The sequence below is a fragment of the Eubalaena glacialis genome, chromosome 14 (assembly GCF_028564815.1).
Source record: "Eubalaena glacialis isolate mEubGla1 chromosome 14, mEubGla1.1.hap2.+ XY, whole genome shotgun sequence".
NCBI lineage: Eukaryota > Metazoa > Chordata > Mammalia > Artiodactyla > Balaenidae > Eubalaena > Eubalaena glacialis.
Window position 1 is genome coordinate 57,088,720 of NC_083729.1, and position 14,770 is coordinate 57,103,489.

Here is a 14,770-nt window from a genome sequence, read left to right on the forward strand (position 1 = left end):
AAAGAAAGGGAAAGAAATGGCCCCATCTTCTCTGACACTGAGAGGTAGCCGCCTTGTGGTTAAGGCTCCAGGGCCCTCAGAATGTGACTAGGACTTTCGAGGAGTCCTGTGCTTTGTTTGTGAAGGAGACAGCCTGCCTGCCAACATGGCCACAAAGATTCTCCTGAGTAAGTAAGAGGCCCCCTGGGAGGCATGAGATCTGGTTCTGTTTTTCCTTTCTATTTTGCTCCATTCCTGTGCCTCCATTCAGAACTCACAGAAAGCAGACAGCTAAACATTTTAAATAAGTAACTTGAAGAATTATGTGATGTTGAGCCATCCTACTTTAAAAAATATATATATATAGTTCTGTGGATTCTAAAAGCAAGCAGTGGACTATAATACAGGGAGTTAGGCACTAAATTTCTATTAATTCATAAAAACTAAAAGAGAATCCATTAAGAGTAGTGGGGTATTGGTGCAAAAGGAGATGTAAATTATCCATGATCATGCTTGAAATGCAAACCCTGATCGTGTTTGGCATCGGGCCAGCTACCATTAAAGTAATTATTTTTAATCATCAGCACTTGGTGGCATGAATACTCATATTTGTTGATTTACTGAGAAAAGCACTTTATATTGTAAATAAAAAGGATGGAAAATATACATTTGGATTTTAGAACAAATAATAATGATTATTCTTGCTTTTTGAGGGTCTTCCCTTTTACAAAGCCATTTTTTAAAAAAGCCTGTTGCCACGTGGCTCAGCCATGGGCCTGGTATAAGTGTCAGTTGGGACAGGTGTGGGCTTATTTTTATGTCCTATTTTCCAATGAGATAGTTGGTTCTATTCTTACATGAGGATTGGGGAAGAGAGGATTTCTGTTGATACCTTTAATGGTAACCAAAGGAGATGTAGAAAATGGCTATTAAAATGTACCCTAAGAATTGCCATAAGTGCCCTCAGAAACCTTGGGACAAATTATTACTTCTACTTCAGTTTGCCAGCTTTTGCTGGGATTGGAAAGGTGAATCATGCTCACCAGGGAAGTGGGAGCCAGAGGGGGCATTCCAGGCAGGGCAGAGACGCTTGCAAAGGAGTCTGGGAGACGGCGCTGTGTGGAGAAGAGAGGCGAGTGTCGGAGGGGAAGAGATGAGGCTTCAAAGGGGGCAGGCTGAAGAGCACAGATGCCCTTTCGCCCTGTTCCAGGGAGTGGATGTCTTCTCCTAAATCCATGGTTTTCAAACATAAGTGTATTTGAACAATCATCTCGGCTTGGTTAAAATGCAAATTTCTAGGTCTTACCAGCTCTCCATCCTCCAAAGACTCAAGATTCCCTGGTCCCAGGGCAGGGCCCAGGAACCTGCATTTACCCAGCACTGTCTTGCACCACCTCCCACCACCCTGCACTGATTTTGAGGCAGGCGGTCTCCCTTTGCGCAGCCTTGAAGGGTTTTGAACAGAGCAATGATCACTTCGTTGGCAGTCTGGAAAACGGACTGCCAGGGGAAGACCACAGACAGTGAGAGCAGTTATTGTAATAACTGCATTCTTGCCGTGGTGCTGGGGGTGGGACTGAGGGAGCAAAGCCGAGAGACACTGGGTAGGGACACTTGAGAGGATGTGAGAGCTGATCACTTATGGGGTCCGCAGAGAAGCGCCCCTAGTACTTCTGGCCCAGGTGACTGGGGAGGTTATGGGAGGGGTGCTGTCATTAAGAGGAGGGCTCTTCTTTTCTTTTGTTTTCTGGGGGTGAGTGGGATTGGGAAGGAAATCTTAGGGGAGTGAGTGTACTTGTTGGACAAATATCACTTATTTAGTCTGTGGGACAACTTGATGGGGAGGCATGGAGTAGGTCTGAAGGTCTCTCCAAGGGTGAGAAAGAGGCCCCCTGGGGGAAATGTGTACAGAGGATGGGGAGGGACATTGTTTCTCATACAGTGAGAGGAGACTGCAAAAAACCCACTATCTCCTCTTGCCTCAGGAAGACCACTGCCCCTCAGTTTTTTTCTATCAACTTCACATTTGTGAGCCCCCAAATGAAGCCTAATATTAGCAATTTGCAGCACCAAGGAAAAGAAAATCTGTTCATTTTGATAGGAATGTAATCTAATAAAGAATCATGCCATTAATTTCTTAACCCCTAAAAGTGCCTGGAAATCCCCTTCGAAATCTCCCTATAACTCGACACAAAAACGTTTTCTCCAATTTATTCACTTTTTTGTAACTACCCATATTTAAGATAAATGACTCTGAATTTTTGTTTTTGTTTTGTTTTAATAGAGGTATAATTGACATTCAATACTATTTTTAGTTTCAGGTGTATAACATAGTGATTCAACGTGTGTACACATTGTGAAGTTGTCACTACAATAAGCTTAGTTACCATGTGTCACCTTACAAAGGTAATACAATATTATTGACTATATTCCCCAAGCTGTACATCGTATCCCTGTGACTTACGTATAACTGGAAGTTTGTACTTCTTAATCCCCTTCACCCATTTTGCCTAACCCCCCCTCCCCTCTGGTAACCACCAATCTGTTCTCTGTATCTATGATTTTTGTTTGTTTTAATGTGTTTAATTACTGGGGTTTTTTTCCGTAATCTTTTTGGGCTTTGTTTCTTCTTTTGTGTTGTCATTTTATCTTAAGAATTTCTAGAGCTTTCAGTTGTATTTTTCTTTGACCATTACAACAGTATTATTACAAACTTTTTTTTTTTCATTTAATTAGGCACAATTGTAGGGGCTAGCCTGGAAACCTATCACATGTAGTAAATTCTATGGGGAAACATGTTCCAAAAATATGTTTGGGGAACACAAATAAATTGTACTTGGTGTCTGCCGGTATTTGGGAGTATCATCACAGACTATTTTTTAAAATAACGTAATGCTATTGTCCACACACTAATAGGGTTTGTGGGGTTTTTTAAAAACAAAATATTCTTTTTGAGGGAAAACAGCCTGATTTCATAGGAATATAATGCCTCATTAGGAAAACATATTTGGACAGAAGTGGCTGAGAAATGCAAGCATATGGTTTAACCAGAGGATGTTAAGATTGGAAAGAAAACCCTACCTGATTTTCCCATATGTGAAAACAGCATGGCCAAAGTCTGGGAAACAGATCCCAAGGACCAAAGGGGGCCCCTATTCTTATGGCTCCCACTAAATCCTTATGATGCTGCACTCAAATCATTCTATTAAAACTACTGGATTCTTACTCCTTAATCCCCGGCAGAGATCCTGGGCCTGTGCTGAAGAAGAAAGGAGACTTACTTGTGCCTAGCAGAGAACATCAAGCTCACTTTTTATCCTTTCATTTTCAAGTTCTCAGGCAAGAAGCCAGAACACTAATGTGAGTGTTCAAAAGTGAGGCTTGGGGTTGGGGGTGGGAGATGGGATTGAGCAGGGGTGAATTTTACGCAGTAAGACTTGGCCTTCCAGAAATCACTTTTCCTATAATTTAGCCAGCCTCCTTCTCTGAGCTACATTAACATTATTTGCCTCAAAACCAAGATTTTCCGTGCTGTCTTTGGACTCACACACACTATCTGGCCCAACTATTTTGCAAAGTGGGGCTCCCCATTCTGACTGGAAAATAAATCTAATGCCAAAGGTGGATTTCAAATGTAATCCTGTATATTAATTTTACTCACACTGTCTAGATGGCAAAAACCCAAGTCACTCCCTCTGTTTCATTGACCATGACCTGAACTGGGTAATGGCTGTGTCTCTGAAGAGGATGGTGCTGGAAACAGTTAGCCACTGCTAACTCCTTGCCTTTCAGGTTATGGGGGCAGGGAATGGCCTGAATATACCTGTTTTATTCTAAGACAGCTGTAGAGATAAACACAAGCCTTCTGGCCTGGAGGGTGTTCAGAATAGGGCTGTCATAAGTGGAGAGAGGCAGCAATGTTTTGTTTTATTCTAAAATGATACAACTTTTATTTGAAATGTATTTTATTTACTTATTTTGGGGACACTCTCAAATTTTATGAGAGATCTTTTCTTCCTCTAATATGTTCTTGACATGTTGCTGGCAATTTTAGTCAGTTAAGCACCATACTTCTCTTATGGTCAACTAGGAATTACATTGCTTTACCAAAGAATCTGAACAAAAAATCTCCCGTCCTTTTCCATCTTATTTGTTTCTTTTCTTCTCCCCTTCTCTTCCCTTGTGTCTTCTCTTGCTTTCTGTGAGTGTGTGTATGTGTGTGTATTGTGGGGTGTGTGTGTGTGTGTGTGTGTGTGTGTGTGTAGAAAAACAAAAACCAATCTGCCAGAAGTTTTCAGCTTATTGAGGTTAATTTGTATACAGTAAAATGCATTCTTTCTTGATACACAGGTTATTGCATTTTGAGACGCATATACAGTCATGTAACAATGGAGATATAGAGTATTTAAATCGCCCCCAAATTTTCCTCATGCTCCTTTGTAGTCAATCCCCTCTCCCCAGCCCCAGCCCCAACTAGTCCGTTTTGCAGTTCCATAGTTTTGCCTTTTTGCAACATCGTGTAGGTGGAATCATACACTATCCAACCCTTTGAATCTGACTTCTTTCACTCAGCATAATGCTTTCGAGACTCATCCATGTTGCTTCACATACCAATTCCTTTAAATCCATGCGTACAATTCTATCGTATGGATATACGTACACTGATGTATTTGTATCACTCATTTATCCATTTGTGAACATGTGGTTTGTTTCCAGTTTAGGGAATTTATGAATAAAGCTTCTGTAAACATTTACGTTCAAATATTGGTGTGCATCTCTTTTTTGAAAAACATTTGATGTATTAGTCTATGAGGGTTTAGGAAAGCAAAGGAATATTGAAAGAGAAAAATCTAATGTGTGCTTAGACACATTAGATTAGCCTGTGTTGGAGACAGGCTGAGACTGGAAGGGGGAAGAAAGAGAGAGAATTTGTGCATGACTGTGGGAAAGTGTGTCTATTTTTACAGCCGTTATTGCTGGAAGGAAGGTGGGAATGCAGACAGACTGGCGATAGTTGGTGGGACCAGTTGTCATGCTGTCTCATGCAGACACAATCCTAGTTGTATCCACATCTCCCCACACTGTGAACATAAATGAAAAGTTATAAATGATTTATTCATGAAGGCTTTGGGTAAAGTTGTTTTTAATTTTTTTCTTCCAGTTTTATTGAGATATAATTGTCATACAGCAACATCTAAGTTTAAGGTGTACAGCATAATGAAATGATTATCACAGCAAATTTAGTGAACATCCATCATCTTATATAGATACAAAATTAAAGAATAGAAAAAATTTTTTTCCTTGTGATGGGAACTCTTAGGTTTTACTCTCTTAACAGTTTTCATATACAACATACAACAGGGTTAATTATATTTATCATGTTGTACATTACATCCGTAGTTCTTACTTATGACTGGAAGTTTGTACCTTTTGACTGCCTTCATCCAATTCCCCCTTCCCCGACCCTTCGCCCCTGGTAACCACAAATCTGATCTCTTTTTCTGAGCGTAGATTTAATTTGGGGAGAAAAGTTTTCTCAAAATGGGATTTATAATTCAAAAAGCTTATACTTTTTATATATATTTTTAAGTGTTTTGACATGTACTAAGGAAGTTTTGGCAATTTATATCACCCCCAGTAGTATGGATATTAATGGATGTTAATTTATCATTTAATGTTAATTTTGTCAGGTAGGTGGGTGAAAATTGCATCTTGCTATTGTTATCATTTGCATTTCTTTAATGACTAGGGAAATTAAGCTTTTTCTTATGCTGTGAGGCATCTGTATTTCTTTTCTTGTATGTTTGTATGTGTATATATATTAATTGCCTGTTCCTATTATCCATTTTTGAGAAACTTAGCCATTTAAAGATGTTAACCTTAATATTATTTTCTAACAAAGAAATTTTAAATGTTTATGTAGTTAAACATATTAGTCTTTTCCTGTGCAATTTCTGTCTTTGATGTCATTATGGAAGGTACTTTCCCCCAAAAGCTTATATGGATATTTTCTCATAATATCTTAATGACATCATATGTATATATAATATATAGCATATGTGATATAATATATTGGGTTGGCCAAAAAGTTCATTTGGGTTTTTCCATAACATCTTAAATACTTTTAAAAAATGATATTTGGTGTAGGTAGAAAGTTCATTTCAATTTTCCCACTGCTTTTACAGTGTATCAAAATTGTTTATTGAATAATTAATACTTGTCTTAGTGATTTGGAATATCTTGGTTCTCACATTAAAAGCTTTTATAAGTACTTAGATCCATTTCTGGATTTTCCATTTGGTTCAATAGTTTCTTTGGCTATTCTTGCATTACCATACTGTTTTAATTATTATAGCTTAAAATTGTTGTTAATAGTGTTTCTGCTATTCTCATTTATTCATTCAGGTGAACTTTAAAATCACCTTTCTCAAATTTTGTAAAACTCCCCTGAGTACTTTGAAAAGAATTGCCTTACATTTATAGTTATAGGTATAATTCACTTTTAATAAGGTTGAGGTTTCTCATTAAAGAATTTGGTAATTTGAAGATTTATTGAAGTTTTCCTTATAAAGAAAATTTTTTTATATATAAAGTTTTCTTTATAATTTCACTATGAGTTTTAAGGTCGTTCATATATTTTTTATTTAGTTTATTCATAATTTAAAAAATTTTGTTTGCTATTTGGTTTGCTATTTTCCATTATATCTTTTAAAACTAGTTGTTATTGGTGTGTAAGAAAGCTATGATTTTAGTATACATATTTTTGAAAATGGCCAACCTATTTAAGTTTTTTACTCATCTTTAGAGGTTTTTCTCCTGAGTTTTCCTGGTAGAATAGAATCTGAAAAGAGTGATAATTTTGCTTCTTCCTTTCCATCCCTGCTTCATCACAGTTGTTCTGAAATACGTTTGCCTCACATAGACGCAAGGGCTTCCTAATGCTTCTCCCCACTCCTGTTACTCCTCACTCCAATCTGTCCTACATACTGCTGACGGATCTAATCACCTCTCTATTCAAAAATATCCAGAATGTTCCCTTTTTCATTTATTAGTTTATTTGGAAAATCCTTATGCAACACCCAGCTTGTGCCAGGCAATACCAGTAGTGAATAAACCCGATATGACCTCTGCTCTATGAGCTTTCCATCTACATGGAAGAGTGACAAATGTTAAACACACAATCCAACAAACACACTATTATAAATAGTAGTGCTTTAATGGAAAAGAGCAGGCATTATGAACAGAAAACTCTAGGTCAGAGAAGCCCCTCAGAGAATGTGACTTTAGGACTGTTGACAGGCAGGATGAATAGGATTTGGTCAGAGGAAGAGTAGGGGAGTCTTCCTGGAAGATGGAAAGCAGGTGCAAAGACCCCAAGGCAGAAAAGAGTGGTGCTTTTGAGGAACTGGAGAAAGGTCAGTGTTCCCAGAGTGTAGTGAATCGAGAGGGAGGTGGTAAGAGGCAGGACTGCTGAATCAAAGATTTTGAGCTTTAGGGACTTTCCTGGTGGCACAGTGGTTAAGAATCCGCCTGCCAATGCAGGGGACATGAATTCGAGCCCTGGTCTGGGAAGATCCCACATGCCACGGAGCAACTAAGCCCGTGCGCCACAACTACTGAAGCCCGCGCGCCTAGAGCCTGTGCTCCACAACAAGAGAAGCCACCACAGTGAGAAGCGTAGCCCTCACTCTCCGCAACTAGAGAAAGCCTGCATGCAGCAGAGAAGATACAACGCAGCCAAAAATTAATTAATTAATTAATTTAAAAAGATTTTGTGCTTTATTCTAAGTGCAGTGGGAAGCCATGGAAGGTTTTAAGGGTGGAAACAACATGGTGTGATTTGCATTTCAGAAGAGTCTCCCTGCTTCTGAGTTAACCCATCATTTAATCAGTCATAGACCTGTATTTACAACTTATGCCCAAGGTTAGTGGTCCTCCAGCAAATGTTCTGTGTATCACCAAGGGATTAGTCCTTGTTTATTAAAGACTTAGTGACTTGTAATAAGCTTCAGGAATTCACTGAACATTCATTGAGCACCTAAGCTTTGTCAAGCATTATGATCGCTACTAGGGATATAAATATATAAGATAGGATCCCTCAGGGAGTTCGCACCTGAAGTAGAGAGAGAGAGAGAGAGAACTATATATAATTAGAAATAAATGTAATTTGAGATGTACTCTAACAAGTTATACAGAATACACTACAGAATCAGAAGAAGGGGACCCTAACTCTGGTGGGCCGGGCTGCAGGGCAGAGGAGAGATCAGGGGTGGAACAGTGCTACAAAGGAAATGATGCTGAAGTTGAATTTTGACAGTTAAGTTTCGTATATATAAAACCAAGAGATAAAAGGAGAACAGTATGTGCATCTCTCAGAGGCATGAAGGAGAGGATAATTCATTCAAAGCAATGATAAATACATTAGCAAGACAGACTTAAGAGAGCAAGTGAGAGAATGGAAGAGATGATGCTAAACATGTAGGAAGGGATATAAATGAGAAAGGGGATTGTATCATTGCCTCACTGGGAAGAAGTGTTTCATCCAGGAGGAAATGGGCATCGCTGGAGGATTCTAGGTAGGGAAGTGACGTGATCAGATTTATTTTTATAAAAATGTAATCTGATGTTCATGTAGAGATGCAAGATGGTGAGATGGGTGAGAATAGGGACGGCTGGGTCAGGGCTGTGGTGGGAGAAATGTAGAGGGCGTAGAGGTATGAGCAATGTCAGGTCTCGGGACATCTACAATGAGGGAGGTGAGGTAGAGGAAGGAACCAGAAGGGCTCCAGAGTAAACGGATGGTGGGTTTGGGGGAGAAAAGGATGAGTTCATTTGGGAACGTGTTGGTTTAAGGCAGGGTTTGGCAAACTTTTTCTAAAAAGGGTCAGATAGTAAGTATTTTAGGATTTGCTGGCCATGTGCTCTCTGTCATTACTGTTCAACTCTGCCTCTATAGGGTCAAGGCAGCCCTAGACAATACGTAAGGGAGCGTGGCTGTGTTCCAGTGGAACGGGGTAGGAGTATGGGTTGGGTTTGGCCCACAGGAGTCAACCCCTGGTTTAACATATTCCATGCATGGGGACTTCCATGCAGGGGACTATTAATACCCAGAACAATTAAACTGAAACTCGGGAGAAGAGCTCAGGTTTAGCAAAGTTTAGGAGAAGTCAGTAGATGGATCATAGCCCACCTACTGGCAAACCAAATTCCAGCTAATAGAGGTAATTTACTGAGCAAAAACAGTATGGAGATGTGTATATATATATATATATATATATATATTTTAACTTAACTTTGAATGCCTTTAGGCAGGCAAGAACTCTTCATTTACCACTAGCTCTATAACTCCTTATTGTATCCTATCTACCGGACTCATATTTTTGTGTTACCTTTTAATTTCCTGTTCTCATTTGAGTCTTCAACCCGTCATATTGATAGTGTTTGGTTTTGTGAGTAGAAAAGGAGTTTTGACCAAGTACAAAACTTGAAAGATACCCACATTTAAGGGGGAAGAAGTAGAAGAATCTGCAAAGAAAGAGTGAGAAATAACAATCTTAATCTGAAACGGAAATGGCTTGAAGTGGAAGAATTTTCCATCTAAAATTGGTGAGCAATAAAACCCTTCAAGACCTAGGTCAAACACCACCTCCCTGCAAAGCCTTTGGCAATTACCCCAAGTTTCCATTAATAAGAGCCCTGGCCTTCACTGATGGACCTTTCCCACAAAACTTAGCATTTGCCCTTGATTACACTGCTTGATTGTATTTCCTTCTTAGAGTCTCCTACTTTATCTAACCCTTGCCTCCCCTAATGAGTTATAAATTCCTTGAGGCCTGGGACTCCTGATTTCTTACCCTTTAGTTTTTCTCACAAATCCTAACATAGTAATAAATGGGTAGCAGACACACAACAAATAATTGTTGATTGAATACGACTTGCTTCCAAGACAGAAAAAGCTGATGCCTTAAGGAAATATCATGTTTGGTATTATATTTAAGTTCCTGGAGCTTCAATTATTTAGCCAGCTTCTCCTCAATAGCCCGCCCATCCTCCCCCCTCCTACAGCCCTCCCCACAAATCTCTTTTCCTTTGGCAATCCCAGGTAACCCTAGAACCAATCCATCCTACCACACGTGGAGTTCCTGTCAAGAGTTCCACTTTCTTTTCGATGGCTTCTCTTATTTCCTACTTATTTATCCTAATGCATTGTCCTTTTGACCCAAAGAATTATCTAATGGTTTTTACAGACGGTGTGCATAAAAGTAGCCTTCCTCAAGTTAACCATAATAGTACCTAGTATATCTTCAATCCGATTTTCAAGCAATAACTAATTCACTGCTTTTTAAAGAACCCCTGCTAAATAGTTAAGCAACTGAATCTCCACCAGGAAGTTGGAGGCTGAATCCATGGGTTAAGTGTTGACCAACATCCCTGAGGAAGTCACTGCCTCAGACTCTGTGAAGGTTCCAAAGGCCAAGGTCCTCCTGTCAGGCTCACATCATCCCTCAACACCTGCAGTCATTTTGACTTGACTCCACATTCGGTACAAGACACAATGCAAGAGGAGTTGGTGCCAAGAGGCTTCTATTAGGAAACTTTCAATGGAGTAATAATTCTCTCCACTCTCAGTGGTGAATTCATCCTTTCCAGAATATAAAGGTGGCCTCTGCCTAATAAGCTCTCTCAGAAGTAGAATTTCACGTCTCATGACGTGAAAATTAATGCACATGTCAAGGAGTTGACTCCCCTTCTTATAATTGTTTAATGATCTTCAGACATCCAGATTTGAGAATAGAAGGCAAAGACTGCTACTTCATAAAGTTAACATGCTAACAAATTACTATTCCAAATTCTCCACCATTCAAGAGCAGAAACTTCTTGCATGATAAGGTACAGCTCACATGAAACAAAGATAACCTTTTTGGAACACAGCGATCCACTCAAGATTTAGCCAAAATGACGCCTCTCTCTCTGAATCATTTGTAAATCTAAAATATAATAGAAAGAGAGACATGTATTAATAAACATAAGACTAACCTTTCAAATAAATTCCATTTTACTATATACCCACAGCAGCTGGTAACCTTCTGACATTCTTATCTCCTAAACTTTTTGTTTTCTATCCATCTGTTAAGTATTAAACGATGTCAATTCTTCCCTCCCCACTCTAGATCTACCCCCATCAAACTAGACTAAATAGAACTAAATTCAATTACTACATTAAGATATATTCCGCCTTACTGAAAAACAAAATATCTCCTTTTTACCTTAAATCAAAAGGCATGCTTGAGCTATGTCCCTCCTGATAACTGCGGCTTTTGAGATGGAGGAGGGAAGGCAGGAGCTATACGCATTTCTTCTTATGTGCTTCCTGTGAAATTTGCTGTTACATCCCTCCATCTCAGGGGTCATCAGAGTTAACTTAAGAATGCTCCAATTTTGACCACACGTGTACCACGTGAAATCTAAGACAGCAAATTTGAGATGTGCTGGGACACAGTTTGCAGGTCCTCAAGTGGATACCTTGGGAGTAAAAGCTTTGTTACAGAAGAATGCTACGCTTCTGGACAGTAAAAGTATGAGAGCTGATGCATGTCCCAGGAGAGAGGGGGCGGAGTCTGTAGAGAGCGGATGGACATCAGGATGTCCATCAGGATGGACATCAGCTCCGGTGGGTACCCATCAGGCGTGAGAAGATAAGACACCGCCTGATACGAGCCAAGGGGAGCTAAGGCAGTGCCCTGCCTCCACAGCCCTCCTATTATGCCACACAGCCTGTCAGTGAACCATCCGTCACTCCTCCAAGACAAGGAGTTATTACACCTACATACAAGAAATCCTTAACAGGAATACACTACAGTTGCTCATCAACAATAGTAATCCGCCAAATCCAATTCGTACTATTTAGAGGCCACCAAGCTGTCCCACCCATCATGACAGAAGCTGTACCTGGACCAGCAGGGGTAAGAGGGGTATTCATCTGTGGGCTAACCGGTGGGCCTGGGTGCTTATGGGGTGCTTAGGAAAATGACATTTTCGAAGGTCATTGCTGAAAGGAAGACAAGAAATACTTGCTTTCCATTCAAAGTATAAAATAGTTCCTTTTAAATAATTCTTTCAAAATAAAAAAGAGGATTGTGCATGGCAAAAAAATCATAAAGTAGTACATAAATACCTGAAGTTTGGGGACACACTGACCTTAAAGAAAATGATGTACTGGAAGATGCGTAGGTTGACCTTTAATTTCCCGCCAAATGCTCCCCGTCACGCCTTTCTGTAGGGCCGGCCCCAGGCATCTGAGCTGGAGGCTGGAGCTCCCACTCAGTTATATGGAAACCCCAGAGACATCCGCCTGCGCCCACCTCATCCTCAGGTCTGGCAGCCTCCTGGGTGGAGGCCAGGAGAGAACGGGCTTCCGCTGAGCCCTGGAGTCTGCTGCTGTGGGGCTGGGGCCCAGTGATAAGGTCCCACAGCTCCTTACAGAGGAAGGGCGCTGCAGCGGGGATCGTCTTCTGCGTAAACGCCAGTGGGTAGGAATGCCCAGCAAGGACTCCCTTGTGCCTCTGGGTCATGGATTGTGTTTCTCAGCTCACTGGGGTCGCCCTCAACTTGGGACCACAGGCAGGGTGTACGGGCATCCAAGCCGGCTGCGGGCGGCACGAGCAGCGGGCACCCCCTGGGTTTGTGAATCACCAGCCTCCTGATGGTGATCAGAGCACCAAGAAGGGACTAATTTAAAAACCAAACAATGTGGTAATTGCCCCTAGTCCCCCGGTTGCCTGGCTTTCGGAAGGCCGCTGTTTCCGATTAGTGGGGCCTGGATCTGATGAGGACTAACAAAGTGTAACAAATGATCAAAGCGACAGTTACAACAGTGCGAGCGCCCAGTGATTGATCTGGATGACATAATAATGATAACCAATGAGGTGAGGCGGGGGGGGGGGTGGTCCCCTCCAGGTAAGGACGGGGCTGGGCCCTGGACAGGTCAGGACTTTTCTCTGTTTAGGGAAAGGAAGGTCATAGGGTGGAAGCAGAGGCACGTGGAAAGGAAAGAATGAAGTGCTCATGCGCAAAACTTCGGGGCAAATAAAAATAAGCCAGCTATGGCTGAGAATGAGATCCCTGTCTGGAGACGGAGATGAAGATTGGCAGTCCTGGAATATCCCCAGCTCAACTCTTAGGCTCCTGCACGAAAGCATTTATTGTAAAGAAAACTCAGCTCTCTGTAAATAATTTAAATAAAAAGGGGGCCATTTTAAAGTTAATTCTGATAGTCATGTTTTCTGACTAGCAGAGGAATTACCTTTTTAAAAAACAATAAAAGCAGGGTCTCAAAGAGATACTTGCACACCCACATTCATAGCAGTGCTATTCACAATAGCCAAGAGGTGGAAGCAACCCAGGTGTCCATCGGCAGATAAATGGATAAACAAAATATGGTTTATACACACAATGGAATATTATTCAGCCTTAAAAAGGAAGGATATCCTGTCACATACTACAACATGGATGAACCTCCCTTGAGGACATTCTGCTAAGTGAAATGCTAGTCACAAAAGACAAATACAGTATGATTCCATTTAAGTGAGGTACCGAGAGTAGCCAAATCATAGAGACAGAAAGTACAGTGGTGGTTACCAGGGGTTGGGGGAGGGGAAAATGAGGAGTTGTTTAAGGGGCGTAAGAGTTTCAGTTGTGCAAGATGAAAAAGTTCTGACAATCTGTTGCACAGTAATGTGAATATACCTAACACTACTGAACTGTATACTTAAAAATTGTTCGGATGCTCATGGCTGTGAGAGCCAGGCATATGATAAAAGGAGACAATGCCCCAACATAGAAAAGAGGCCATCTCTTCCTTGGGTCTCTTTTTAGGAGTAAAGAAACCTTTCCCTAAAGCCCCCCAACAGATGTACCCACATATCTCACTGGCCAAACTATGTCACATGTCCACCCCCAAACCAGTCACTGGTTTTGTTTTGTTTTTTTGTTTTTTTAAACATTAAATCTTTTTCCTTTTTTTTTTTTTTTTATTTTTGGCTGCGTTGGGTCTTCGTTGCTGTGCGTGGGCTTTCTCTAGTTGTGGCGAGCGGGGGCTACTCTTCATTGCGGTGCGTAGGCTTCTCATTGCAGTGGCTTCTCTTGTTGTGGAGCACGGGCTCTAGGTGTGCGGGCTTCAGTAGTTGTGGCACGTGGGCTCAGTAGTTGTGGCTCACGGGCTCTAGAGCACAGGCTCAGTAGTTGTGGCACACGGGCTTAGTTGCTTCACGGCATGTGGGATCTTCCCGGACCAGGGCTCGAACCCATGTCCCCTGCATTGGCAGGCGGATTCTTAACCACTGTGCCACCAGGGAAGCCCCTTGTTTTGTTTTTAACATACTTTTTGTACATAGGTGATACAAATTCTTCATGTGAAACTACCTAAGCTCCTCCACCCTGAGTCCTAGTGATCGTACAAAATTCAGAGTATTCCATGGGTTTGAGAGCTCTACACCAGGAATCACTTTGATCAAAGGATATTCAAAAGACATCTCATTTCATCAAGTGTACTGTTGACCAGCTTATTGGTGTCCTCCATCAACTTCTTTAGATATGAGTTCATCATCAACTCCCCTTTGCTCTTTGAGGGCTTTTCCTTCAACTTGTAAAGCTTTTGGCCAAAGCACTGGAGGCCCACGTTAACGAAGTGTTCCATGTCACCGGTGAGGAAAAGGGACCACCTCAAACATCTTGGACTCAACTAGCCCTCATGAAAACAATTATTCTTATAACAACCATCCTTCAATCCAGA